Raw genomic sequence first — 14079 nt, forward strand, 5'->3', positions numbered from 1 at the left:
GCCCCTGCACTGAAGCACCCTCATGCCCTAGCCAGCCAGGGAAATGTCTACATGTGTGCTGCTACAGAGTTTTTTACTCTACAGCTGGATACTACTTGTATTTACAAGTAGTATCCAGCTGTGGAGGAAATTAGTTAACTCCAACCTAATAGGGGTGCACGTGTAGATGCTGAGAGGTTTACTGCACAGCTAATTAGTCCACTGAGCAGTAACATCTTGTGTAGACCCACTGTGACTCAATGACATACCACCAACTCACAATCCCCCTTCTGCTTTATTTTGGTTAAGGAGGTATCATTTTGGAACCAAGAGTTCTAGTTTTTTGTATGACACATGGCTTATGCTTTTCTTCTTAGAAACATCCGGTGGTGGTACCCACCTTTATATAACAGTCTAGTTGGCTCCAACCTTCACTGGGCTACACATAACAATACTGAACTCACTCACTGCAGGCAACATCATACTTTGTCTCCACCCCCCCCCCCCATTCATACCCCTGCCCCCCAGAACAAGAATGAGGAAATCTCTGAAGTCCACTAAGGAGGAAACTTACTTTGGGTGTTGGGAGAATCTTCAGCTTTGGTCCCCATCTCCAGGGTTTTTTATGCATTAGGCATGAAATAGACTGAGGCAGCATAGAACCCAAGGCTCCCCGGGTGTGGGCTGTGGCCACTAGACTATAAGATAAGAGGTAACAGTAACGCTTTGCTGTTATTTTAATTGCATCACCACCACTCCCTTTCTGCAATGTTGTGTGTGTTCAACTCATTACTTTCAGCATAGGTTAGGATAGAACACTACAGCCACAGGCTGGCCCACAGAGCCATTGGATCTGGCCTGTGGGTGTGGGGTTTCAGCTGTGAGCACTTTCCCCATGCCACCACGGGGAGACGCACTATCTGCAGGTTGGTCTTACTGCCCAGCCATCTTCCTTTGACCCCGAGGTGTGTCATTTCGGCCTGTAGCTGTAGAAGGTTGCCTACCACTGTGCTAGTAGCACTCAGACCAGACCTACTTCAATAGAGTTAGACATAAGAGGCATTTTTACACATGCTCACTTGCTTTAACTAGCAAGCTGCACTAATTAAAAGTGCCTGTGTGTCACATATATCAATGTCCCTGTGTATCCCTGCACTGAAAAAGTGGTGGCTGGGCATTTGAAACTAAAGTTCCTCAAAACATATTTTATTTCAAATTGCCCTATTGCTATTTTTTCCGGTGCAGAGACACATAGGGACGCTGATACACGTGATGTGGAAGGCTGCTGGAGTGCATCAATTTCTGTGCTTCAGCAGAATCGATTAACCAAGTCTGCTCTGATGTGCTGGATTTCCAGTGTGTTGGAGCAGGCTCCCCACACATGTATAGGAGCCCAGGGACACCTAGTTTGTGGGTTCTAAAAAACAGTGACACCCAGCCATGCCAAGATGGTACACGTCTGACAACAGCAGCAAGAGAATTCCTCTAGTATCTAGAGATAAAAAGCAGTAAAAGCTTAGGTATGGTCTTTCAGGTGTTCAAGAATTTAGGTGAGGGTATTATGGATTGTATTCTTGGACTTAGTTGCATAAATTCCATTGAAGTCCCCCTTAAAGCACTCAAGTACTTTTGTGAATCTGGCTTAAGTTATGATTAACTTGCCAGTGAGCATCTATTGAAATCTGTACATACAGAATAGAGAACAAGCTTCTATACAGTGTGGAAGCACTCAGATCATTAACAGGTACCTATTCTCACTGTCCCAATACCTAAACCCAAGAAGCAGCACAGAATCTTAAAACAAAAACTAAAGGGGTGCTTTGAACATATCTGGGAAGCTCTGCTTGTCTTTGACATGTCATCAACATATTAATCTGTCTATACATTTTGAATGGGAAATTTAAACTTGTGTTCTTCCTTAATGAGCATTTGTGCTTTGTGCACTCATCAGTGTAAATGAAAATGTTAACACAATCCTTATTAAAGCAAATGTGAAAATTAATGTCCTCTCTGCTTTTCTATGCTTTTGATTTTCATCAGTTTTGACACTTGAATACAAATCCAACTGGTTTATTACTCAAAGGATTGCCTCAGTGTACGACCCCCTCTTTTCCACTGTGACTGTTTCTGAATAAATAAACAAATATTTGTTTGGCACAGGACCCTGAGGATGTTTTTCTGAGACAGAACTTTCTCAGTTCAGTGTTTTAAGACTGAACAGATTTATATAATCATGCAGGGATGCACAGTTCATCTGTATAGTATTTATTTCAGTGAATATATAGGATTGGGTATCAACAGTCCTGAATTTCATTGCCCACTCTGCCTAAACTTCCTGTGTGATCATGGATAAGTAACTTGACATCTCTGTGACTCAGTTTCCCCACTTGGGGACAACATTTATGTGCCTCACAGCATTCATATTAAATTAATTACTGTTTATAAAGGCTATGAGATCTTCAGATATAATTCACAGTATATATCCATAATATTATCATTAGCTACTCTCTATACCTTGCCCATTCTTCAATAGTTTTTCGATAATATGGTGCCAAAATTGTACACCATGTTTTTGGATGTGGTCTCACATTACTGTTATAATTCTAATTGGAAGTAGGAACTCCCTTCATTAACATTCCATTACTCTGCTGTTCTGCTCGTTTCCCCAGTTACTGGCAAGCACTCTTTCTTGATGGTTTTTACAGCAATTGACCAGGGCACAATCCATTTTGTCAAGTAAGTTGTTATATTTTATGACTCATGGTTCAATAAATAGGTTCATTTTCTTTTCCTGAACTAAAATCCAGCCTTTCATATTTTGTGTGGATAGCAAAAATGAACATCTGATATTACATGTTTATATAGCAAGAATAAAACAATGTTTTAAAGCCCTGCCTAAAATCAGTCCTCTCAGTTTGTGTCTTACTTAATACTGCTCTCGGATTTCATTTAAGGAGCTGTTTTTCCCCCTCAGTGTAAAACGTCACCTTCAATACCTTATTTGATAATCTTACATATTACTCTTTTATGTTACACTAAATCAAAAGCCTCTTTGTAGTCAACTGGGAATGTCTCCTGCTTCACACCTGTCAGTTTTCATTGTCTTTTTCACAAAGAAGTTAATCGTGTTAGTTAAACATGATTTTCCCTTTATACAACCTTCTGACTAGTCTGTACCTGTTCAAAAGTTCCCTAGTAATGCCCCTACTTAATGACTGAGATCCTGTTTTTATGCAACAAATCAGGATAATGGAGGAGAGAAGATAACTGAAGCCCTGGTCAAAGGGAAATAATGATTTGGGAATAAAACATATTTTAAAAACCACATACATGAAAATAAATGCACTTTTTGATGATACCTCTTATTTTGATTATATACATCTCCAGAGGTGGGGAAGTCAGGGTTCCCTGCTTACAGAGATGACATGACCCTGGCAATCTTTGGGAACCCTGGAAATTGTTGGGGACATGTTTCTGGAAGTGTGGAACACATCACACATTGTCCCACTAGATCATGGATGGGACTATGGGCAACCTGTTTCACCCAGTGAAGTGGATCAGCTGCGCTGGGACATAGCATGGTTCAGGTGATCCGCTTCATTTGGTGATGTCTATTTCCAGCCTTAGTTAAATCCTTTCCTTTATGTTATTAAATCCTTCCTTCACTCTTCCAATGACATTCTAGTCAGTGGGAATTTTTGCCATTGCTTTTGGCAATAAGATCTCCTTTATTTGGTTCACCTAGATGACTCCAAGGTTAGGCCGTGCCCTACTCTTGCACAAGAATCCTCACCCAGATGAAGGACCTAAGGACAGTTACAGCCCTTGTGTTCACCTGAATAAAAGGTCAACACTGAAAGCTACTCTAAAGGAAAGGCAGTTAGTCACTGGCCCCCCACTGGCCGGTCTTGCAGGAAAAAATCAACTGCATCTCTTACAGGACTGAAGAAGATGATGGACTCCCTTTGGATGCTGGGGAACCCAAGGAGACTGTACTTTTTAGGGTCTGCACCCCTTTAAAAGCCAGAAGTTAGTTGAAAGCCACAACAGAAAACAAAGTGAGCAGAGCGCTTGGCATGAATGGGATTAATGATTTTACCTAATCCCAGTTCACTGTCTGAAAACGTCAAAAAAACCCCGCCAACCTGCCACATCTTCATGTTTATGATTGTAAAAACATTCAAACACAAAGCATTGAAATAGTCAATGACCTACTAATGATTTTTTACACCAGAATTTATCTGACAAGCCATCAAGCAGTGTACTTCTGCTGTTAAAAGAACAATGACATTTAGTGGACTCTGTTAGGTTTAACTACTTGGCTTTCTTTCTATTGAGTCTTTAAGAGAAACAGCAGCTGGAAGTGCAATTTATAAGCATTTGTTTATTTACACGATACCTGAAAGAACAAAGAGGGAACCCCAAGTTACTGACGTGGTACCGTGAGGGGTCTTCCTGTTTACCATGCGTTGCCTGAATCTCAGACTAAATACATTTGAAAACCAAGGGCCAAGGATTTTACCAATAATAGTTATGGGAAAATCATCTTGGGCTACCTTCAAAATGCTGTTATGCTGACCAGTTCATTCTGATCCCTCAGCCTTGTATGCCTCTTAGCTACTATAAAAAATTACCATAAAAATGCCTCATACATAGTAAATGCCAGTCAGTCTCTGGCCACTTCTTCCCTATTCTGTCAGCTTACCCAGTGCTGTAGCAACTAAATTGGGTGCCCAGGTCAAAGCCTGCATCAGCAGCCTGCCTTTGCCCTGTGCACAGATCTGGGGGGCACACAGCAGGGAGCGCATGCAGCAGCAGAAGCCACTTCCCCCTTCCCAGAACCCCCCACCAATGAGCCGCTCATTACTCCATCCCATACCCCACTCTGGCTGGGCAGAGCCTGTTGGCACCCCTTCGCTTCAGCACCTGGGGCAGTTGCTCCACTTGCACCCACCTTGCTACGGTACTGACCTTACCAAACTGCATTCTTCCAAGTACTTCCTATTTCTACTTCTACTTGCCCTTTGAAGCAAGTTTAGCATCCTGTCTTCTGTGATTCATTTAAAAATTATATTTAATAATTAGGTAAAATGATGCAGTGAGGAAGGGAATTAAAGTTTGAGGCAGGCATGTTTATGTAGCCATATCTGTGGAGTTCTGAGAACTGCAGTGTACCAAAGGAAAGGGAATTGTATAATCATGGCATATTAACTAAAAATTTACCATGCTGCCATTATGTAAATCCCAGTGCTCTGGTTCATAATGGCTCCCAGCTGAATGCTGCACAGCAGTTTGTACATGGTACAGTTATTGAGAACAAATTATACACCTCATTATATAAATCAGATCTAGTCAGTCAGTCAGAATACATGGACTGAGAATTATAAGTAAAGTTATGAGTCAGTAAGTAGACTGTCTCTCTCCACTCTGATATAGTGTCAGTATAACTGCAGTTATCTGACATCCCCTAGCATATTAATTTGGTTCTAATTTTTTTAACTGTGAATTGATTATACGCTAATTGGGCCTAATGGATCCATTCTGCAACTCTATTGAACTAAAAAATAATTCCAGTGTGACTAACAGGGTGACTTTTCTCTGAGGATTACTGAGGATAATTCACTGTGAACTTGTGTGCTGCAGATATATTAAAACAGAGTAACAAATATTTGTTGTCTGCTTCTTAATTCATGTAATGACCAGTGCATGCCTTCACACAATGGTGATGAATACACCATCTAGATTGAATAAGGACACAAACCAAAATTTTCCTAATATAGCCATCATTCGGGGGGGGGGAACAGATCACAGATAATTAAATGTTTATTGGCATTTATACTCTCTTAGATCAAAATCTTGTTGTGTGAATGAGACAAATCTCCATGCAAGTTGGTAGGTTCTTCATATGGAAGCCTGGTTCATGGTGAAATATTAAAAGCAATTTTTGCAAACCAAAATTACTTTTACATTTTCTGTTGCTTTTTTTCAATGAACTTAGCTGGAAAAAGAAATACTCCTTTGGTTTGCAAAATTGCTATGGCTGTGCCTTCTAGAAGAGTGTGGCAATTCTGAAAATGATGTTACAGACCATTGCCTTGCAAGCTGCCTGCTGCTTCTGCAGGGCAATGAGCTCAACATTTCCAAGGAAACACTGTGATTGATTAAAAGATAGAGATTTGAATTTTCTGCTCAGAACCTTAAAATATCAAAGCACAGTTTAAAATGTGCTTAAGGCACTGGCTACACTGTGAGCTGAAGTCCAGTCCTGTAAGGAAGCTAAGTCCTCTCAGCTGACAGCATCCCATACTTTGCAACAGGAGGCACTTTGTGGCAAATACAAACCAATACTTAATGTTGTTATATCCTAACAGTGATACACATCCAGTTTGCTAAAGATGTTCTTTTAGAGAGACAGAGAGGAAGATGAAACGTGGTCCAAGAAAAGCAAAAGCCACACTGAAATCAAATGAAAATACAGCACTCATTCAAGATGAGTAAATATACCAAAACCTGCCCCTTACTCTCAAAATGTTGTGCAGGCAATGCCTGTTGAAAAATATGGGCTCTGATTTATTGTTTACTTGCTTTTGGAACAGCAAACAGATACAAACACCAAACCCTACTGTTAGCCATCAGTGCCATAAGGATGTCAGTTAATTTAAAACAAACTGTTCTAAATGGAACTGGAATTTCAGGAAGCAAAGTGAAAAGATGCTGGTAAATGAAACTCTGCTACAAAGGGTGAAATGCTGGATTACAAATGAGCACTCCCTTTAGTTAGCTTGCTAAATTGGTGTGCAGGACTGGAAAAAGAGAACAATGAACACCTCCTGACACCAGGCTGTTTGTCTGGTGAGTATCCCTCACTGCAAATGTTGGTACTGTGTGAGTATTTTTTGTGTTTCTATAAAGTCCTAATGAGCTCCTTGGGTGAGAGTGAAACCCTTTGCTTTTTCACACTGTGCTCAAGACCCTTAAACTTCATGGGGTCAGGCCTAAAGAAAGGGTAATGGACCATGAGGTCCAGCTTAATAGACCTGATATTAACACAGCAGCAAGAATGTCACCAAATGCAAAGTTTAGGGCAGGCAATGAATGAAGTATTTGTTACACTTAAATAATATACAACGATTATAACAGAGTAGTAGCACTATATCAATGTCATCACTGCGGGACTTTGAAAATCTCCCAAGTATGAAATAACTTTGCAGTGCATTTTTCCATTATACCCCAAATTTACATTTGTATCAGTATATGTTAAATGTCATATCTAGCCAAATAATAACCAGTTTTGTTTCTTATAATTCTAGGATCTTGAAAATTCTTCCATGAGTAGAAACCCTCTCTGATGTATCAGATGCCAGTAACACAACATTCGCATATGAGAAGCAAACTATTAATTCTCTCTGGATGCTGGTGTTGGTGGATCTGTTCAAGACAGCATTTTGTTGGCTTAAAGAAAAAAAACAGAGGAATCAGCTTTGCTCACTTGGGTTTCATCCTGATATTCTTACTTGTGGAAAAGTGCTATTAATATGTGAGTGTATGGAACAGATAATATGGGAATAGGAAAAATAAGGATGATGCAGATATGGAGAGTAGCATCAGAGCTCACCTCCTGGATATTTATAAACAAACAATTATTTCCTTAGCCTCCAACAGCACTTCCCTTGAAATCAAATAACCTTCATTTTATTTTGTTTAATAAAGATGAAAACAAAGAAAGAGTGTGTATAATTTTCCCTACTTTAATTTGTTTCCGAAATTGAAAAAGTAGAAGCAAAAATCAAGTCAGTCTCCATTGAGCTGTTCTAGCTAATTTGGGAGTATATTTTCCTTTAATATGCAAAATGTTTTTGGTGTTTCTGTGTCTTGGTTCCTGTGTGTTTGGTGTATCTATCACTGCTTATATTTTTTAATAATCAACTGGGAGAGTTCAACACTTTCCAGTGTATATTATAACTAACAGTGAAAGTTAAAAGCTATGCAGTGATGGGAGGGTGAAATCCCAGTACAGATGTACCAGATGTCTTCCTTGCATTAAAGAGAAAATCCAGTAAATCTAGTTTTTAAAAGTTAATAATTCATTTTGTAAGATTATATCATTATGAGAAAAAGAGAAAAATGCTAAAATGTGGATGTTGGACAAAGTTCTGATCTCAGTTCACCCAGTCTGAACATGGTGTTCTGCACCTACTGTAGGCTCACTTTTGTCCCGTGTGGGCAAACAGGGACAGGAACAGCCCTGAGCTGCCTGATGATTCCAGGCAGACTGAGGCCAGATATGAGCTTTCTTTTGGAATCTGTTGGTGATCCAGGGGAACGGACTCAAAGGAACAGGGATCAGTTTGCATTTCAGTTATGTGAAAGGTTTAGGGAATTTTGGTTAAAATGAATTTAAGTTTTTAATTTGAGTATAGTATCAAGGCTGTTATCCCTGTTGAGTAAGGAATAGAAAATAAATTTATATCAAACATACCTATAGGGAAGAGCTGCCCAAACTTTAGGCTGGAGTGGTGGGGTATGGGAGCCCCAAGCAAGGCATAAGAGAATGAAGAGGGGCTTCTGTTAGGAGTATCTTCCATGGACTTTCTTTAGAGTCCTACATACCACTGGCTTTATGCTAAAGGCTTCGATGGTGCACAGGGTAAAGATGACTTAGAAGCAGCCTTGAGGTGATGTTGAGCTGAGACAGGTTGAGCTGAAGTTAGAGACTTACAATCTTGCTAAGGGAACCTAGTAAGCACCTCCCTTTCCAGCACCAAAGCTTCATTTGGGGTAGGTGCTAGTGCCTACAAAGCAATATGTCCCATAGGAGGCAAGACACAGAGATCTGCCCAGCTGTTCAACTTGGCCAGCCCTATATAACAAATGCAAGTAGGGTTATGATGCAAGGGAAAAGGTAGGGAGTAACTGTCTTGTTAGCTATTTGCAAATATGAGATGAGGACTGGGGTGAGATTGTAGATAGCTAATATTGTTCATTTACTAGACACTGGTTGTTCCATGTCCCCTTACCGTTCTAAAAAGTACTCCTTGTTTTAAGAATTGAACTTGTTAATGGGGTATAGGTTATACAAGAAACCCACAGACCAACATATATATCTGCACAGAGCCAGCAATCACCCTAAATACACCAAGAAAGCTGTAATATACAGCCAAGCCCTCAGATACCACCAAATTTGCACTGAGGAGAACACCTGGGATTGCCACCTCACCAATCTTAAAAGGCTTTCATTCAACAAGGACACTCCTCCAGAGTGATAGATCACACGTTTGAAAGAGCCACCCAGATACCATGTAAAGACTTGCTGCAGTACAGAAGGAAAACCCCTATGAATCACACATCACTGGTTATGACATATCACCCCTCCCTTGAACCTATACAGAAAATCCTCAAAGAATTACAACCCATACTAGAAGAAGACCCATTCTTAAAGAGATCTTCCAGAAGCAAACTTCCTACAGCCCAAAACACACCAAATGGACCCAGACCATGCCATGACAAGAAATGTAAAACCTGCTAACATATCTCCACCACCCTCACAATTACTACACCCCACAACAGAACCATCAGCATTCCTGGAGCTTACAGCTGCACCTCTAGAAGTGTAATATATACCATCCAATGCACCAAATTCCCTGATGGAAAATGCATAGGAGAGACCAAACACCACCTGCTCACCAGAATGAATGCACACTGTAAATCTATCAAAGAAAAGAATACCTAATTACCTGTGGGGGTACATTTCTCACAAGAAAACCGCCTCTCTCTCCAGTCTCTTAGTTCTAATTCTCAAAGGCAATCTACAAAACACTTTTCACAGATGAGCCTATGAACTTCACTTCATCAACCTCCTGGATACAAAAAAACATGGACTAAATATAGACATTGGATTAATGACACATTATAAACTGCCTAACATCTAACTCCCCAGGGACCTGTCCACTATTTATCAGCTACATTCATTCCCCTTCCCCTCCCCGCCAGCCCATCTCTTACCCATTGAGTCCTCAGTTTACATCTTCACTGACTGGCTTTCTTGCATGCATACCAGCCTCTGGCTTCTTTACTATTCATTCCATCCAGGAAGAGAACAGATTAACTGCAGATGCTTCCTCAGCCTGATGAAGGGTATTTATACCCGAAAGCTTGCTAAGAATAATTTTTCCAACTATTTCAATGGGTCTAATAAAAGATATCAGATTTACCTGAACAACCTTGTCTGGACTTGTTAGTGCCATTTAAATGATTTAATTTAGCTGTCCAGGCTTCTGGATAGAGGCTTGTACTGATGTTACTTGAGTCTTTCTTGAATCCAACCCATCTGGTATATGGGGTAAAATTTTCAAGAATACCCATGTGATTTAGAAGCCTAATTTCCACTGTCTTTCAATGGAGCTTGGAGCCAAATTTTCAAAGCAGTTACAAGACTTAGCAGCTTCAATCCCCTTTTCAAAGCAGCTTTTCACTTAGGGACCTTGCAACAAGATCAAACCCAAGATCCTCAAAGTTGTTCAGGTACCTAACTCCCATGAATACCATGGGTATCAGATGCCTGAATACTGTGGAGGACCTAGGTGTGACTTTGAAAGCACAGCCAAATAGCTTTCAAATGTATCACTTGAAATGACTTTATATCCAGGCTGTCCAAATAGCAGCTCCTGAGCTGCATGCAGCCCCCACAGGTTTAGTACGCTGTCCCCAGGCTCCTGCCCAGCTGAGACTCCTCCGCCCCTCCAGTTGCTCCTGTCCCAGTGGCTAGAGGGGCTGGAGTGCCTAAGCTGCATGTGCAGAAGAAAAAGGAGTCAGGCTGTCTGGACCACAGGTGAACAGTGCATGCAGCTGGGGGTGTTGGATGCTTCATGTGTGGTAGGTGGGAGTTGAGCTGCCTGTGCAGTAGTGGGAAGGTGCTTTCTGGAGCAGAGCAAACTGGGATGCCCATGCTGGAGCAGAACCTGAGGGGAGTGCCTGTGTGCAGCCCCCGGCTCTGCAGCCCTCGTGGCATGTGGCCTCTGGTGGCCTAGAAATTGCACAGCCTGCTCTTTACTTCCCAGGATTCATGATTTTCCTTGCAACTTCAAAAGAAATTTAAAAAAGGAGTTGTGGACTTCTATGGATTTGATGGCAAATTAAAAACAAGCAAATTAAAACCAACTTAATTAGTAAATTAATGATAACTTTAAGAAGTTAAAGTTGAAAAATGTGATCATCCGACTGAGAAAGTTACAGTTAGATCAAACTCCATTAACTAATAAACAGTAGAATGAAGTTGCAATTTATGAAATCACCAGATGATCCCAAACCCAAATTCAAATTATGAAGTTTCATAACCTGGTTCCCAGCTCTCTGAGGCCCCTGACATATATTTATTTAATAAGGTAATGAGATCTGATCCCCAATACCAACAACTGTAGCTCCTGCCATGCCACATGTGTGGCAGGAGGTGCAACTTCGGGATCAAGGATCAGATCCCAGTTCTAACACTGCTACTCTGCGGTGCAGCAGGAGCCTAGATTCATAATCCTGGGCTTCCCCGCACTAACAATTGAAAGCCAGGTACCTGCAGCCCTGCATTTGAGGCCAACAATCAGCTGATTCTTGGCCCTTGCCCTGATAGCCCCAGGTCCAGTTCATCCGGGGTTCTCTGAGCAGACAATCAGCCCCAGTGGCTTCAAGGCTTTCCCCAAGGGGACTTTAAGCTCTATGCCTAGCAGAAGCTCCCCCCTCCACCAGAAGCCTCTGATCCCTCCTAGGCAGTAATCCCACCAGACCCGCCAGGCACAGTAGTTAAACTCCCCAGTGTGGGAAGCCCTTCAACCACCCTTGTCTGCAGCCTCTGGTCCCTCTCCCCTCCAACCAGAGCAAGGCTAGGCCTAGTCAGAGAGCTGGGACGACCCTGGGGCAGCCCCCAACCCATTGCAGACCAGGACTGCCCTAGGCTGGTGTCAAAAATAGTCAGCAGGCCAGGTAGAGACTGGGACTGTCCAGGGCTGATTCCAACAATCAGCTGATTGTCAGGCATCTGAGGTGTACAGCCCCAGTATATGGACCTGCAACATGTTCAAGTTAGGGCGCCATACAAACCAGCTGTAGAAGTGTTCTACATTATTTGTGAAATGATTTTATGGCTGTTTTGCCTTTTTATGGTGCCTTAAATTGGGTGCACATGTAACATCCTTGCCATTTATGCTACGATTGACTTAATTGTGCCATAAATATACCATGTCGAGAGGGCCTGAGACAGCAGCAAGATTGCTGATCATTGACTTATATAAGGAGGGCTAGGTGCAATGAAGTATTTAGTGGCACCTGGCCACTTAAGCAGGACCAAGAATCCTGAGTCAAGCTCCTAAATGCCCACAGGACATGGAGAAACTTAGCCACATTGAAGTGGCAATCCAAAAAACCTCTGTGCTGAGTGTGGGAATGCACATAACTAGCCAACAGGAAATGCTAAGCAAAGGACTGGCTGAAATCCAATTATTCTTCTGGTCTTAGTTGCTTGAAGTCAGAGGGGCAGATAGACACCTCCACCCACACAGAATCCTTTCCTGATGGCAGATACCTAAAACCGTTCTTTGAATTGGACAGTACTTATTCTTATTTTTTTAATGAAATGAGAAGAAGCACAGGGAGGTGCTCATTTTTTATATAATGGCCTGGGGATAGTGAGGAAACTCCATTCTAGGCACTCCTCTGTCTGAAATAATTCAAACCCACATCTCCCTCTAACCACTAAGCTAGAGGCTTGGCTGGATTGTAAATGTTTCCTATCCTCCTGCTGAAGCTGGGCTACTTCAGCAAAGAAGGAAAAATTCATCAGGCTAAAGACGTGGTTTTGGTGCCTAGTGGTTAGGGCACTCACGTGGGAGAAGAAAGCCCTGTTCTCAGGTCTGTTTTTCTGTTTTATCTAATTACTGTTTAATGTAGCATACAGAAGCATCCAGAAGGCAAGATGGATTTATGAACTAAGGGAAAAAGGAAAAGGACATTTCACTGTCATCCTACACAAAGTAGCAGCTAAATTCAACCTGAGGGGCAAAGACAGAAAGGAAACACAGAAAGATCCATCATAGTTCTTATACATTTATGGCATGCTCAATAACCTAATCACTACCATTGTCGCTATATTCAGACTTATCAGATTTCCAGTTATATTTTCATTCTCTCAGCATTTCCTAAAATATCCTCTGTCCCTTTTGCCAGCAAAAAATTGAGGAAGCAAGAATGACTTTGTTCATGTTGGTCAGGTAAAGGTCCCCTGTTAGCAACAATAAATCTCTCATTCTTTTAAGGTAAAAATTAACTAAATTTAAAAAAAATCCAGAAAAAGAGAGGTTGAAGTTTAAACAGACTAGGTTTCATTCAGAAAGGCCTATGACCTGTTGCCTCTAGGATTCTTTTTGTCAGAGACCCCCAAGGATTGACGCAGCCCCTCATCCGATTTGGTATCAAGTGAACTTTTAATAGTAATCCCTAAGTTTATTACGAGTATTCTTCCTTGTAATACGACCTGGCAAGCGATTCCTTTTAGACGTTCCAACACTGACCTCCAGTGGTACGGACCTCAGATCCTCTGCTGGGTGTGCGGGATGTTAGTTTCTGGATTCCTCGTTGTTCAAACAAGAGGTCCAAGGTTATTCCTGTCTCCCTGGGATAGCAACACAGATCAAACATGTTCCTTTGTTTCTCCATCGCTTTTGTAACTTCTCTTATCCCAAATTGTCCAATCTCCTGGCTCTGTGCCAAGCATTCCCTTTATGGTGCACCAATCCCCTGGCATTGTGCCAGCCACCTCCCTTGTAGGGAAACTGCTCCTTTGCTTGCCCAGCGCCCTGTCACAGCACCTATCTCCCAGTGCCACACAAGACGCTCAGTTCAATTTTGTTGCTTAGTTCTGGGAAGGCCTGGACTCAGTTTGCCCACTACATGACTCTCGGGTTAGCTTTGAGAAGCTACACCCAAGTGTTTCTATTACTCCCCCAAAATGGGACCTAGGGCTTCTGGAAAACAAATCCCATATACCTGCAAGGTGCTTGAAGAAATAGTCCATACAAATACAAACATCATACCAACATTCACAGCGTATGGTGTGAT

This window comes from Crocodylus siamensis, chromosome 4 (genome assembly GCF_052110815.1).
Source record: "Crocodylus siamensis isolate JL-2025a chromosome 4, ASM5211081v1, whole genome shotgun sequence".
NCBI classification, from domain to species: domain Eukaryota; kingdom Metazoa; phylum Chordata; order Crocodylia; family Crocodylidae; genus Crocodylus; species Crocodylus siamensis.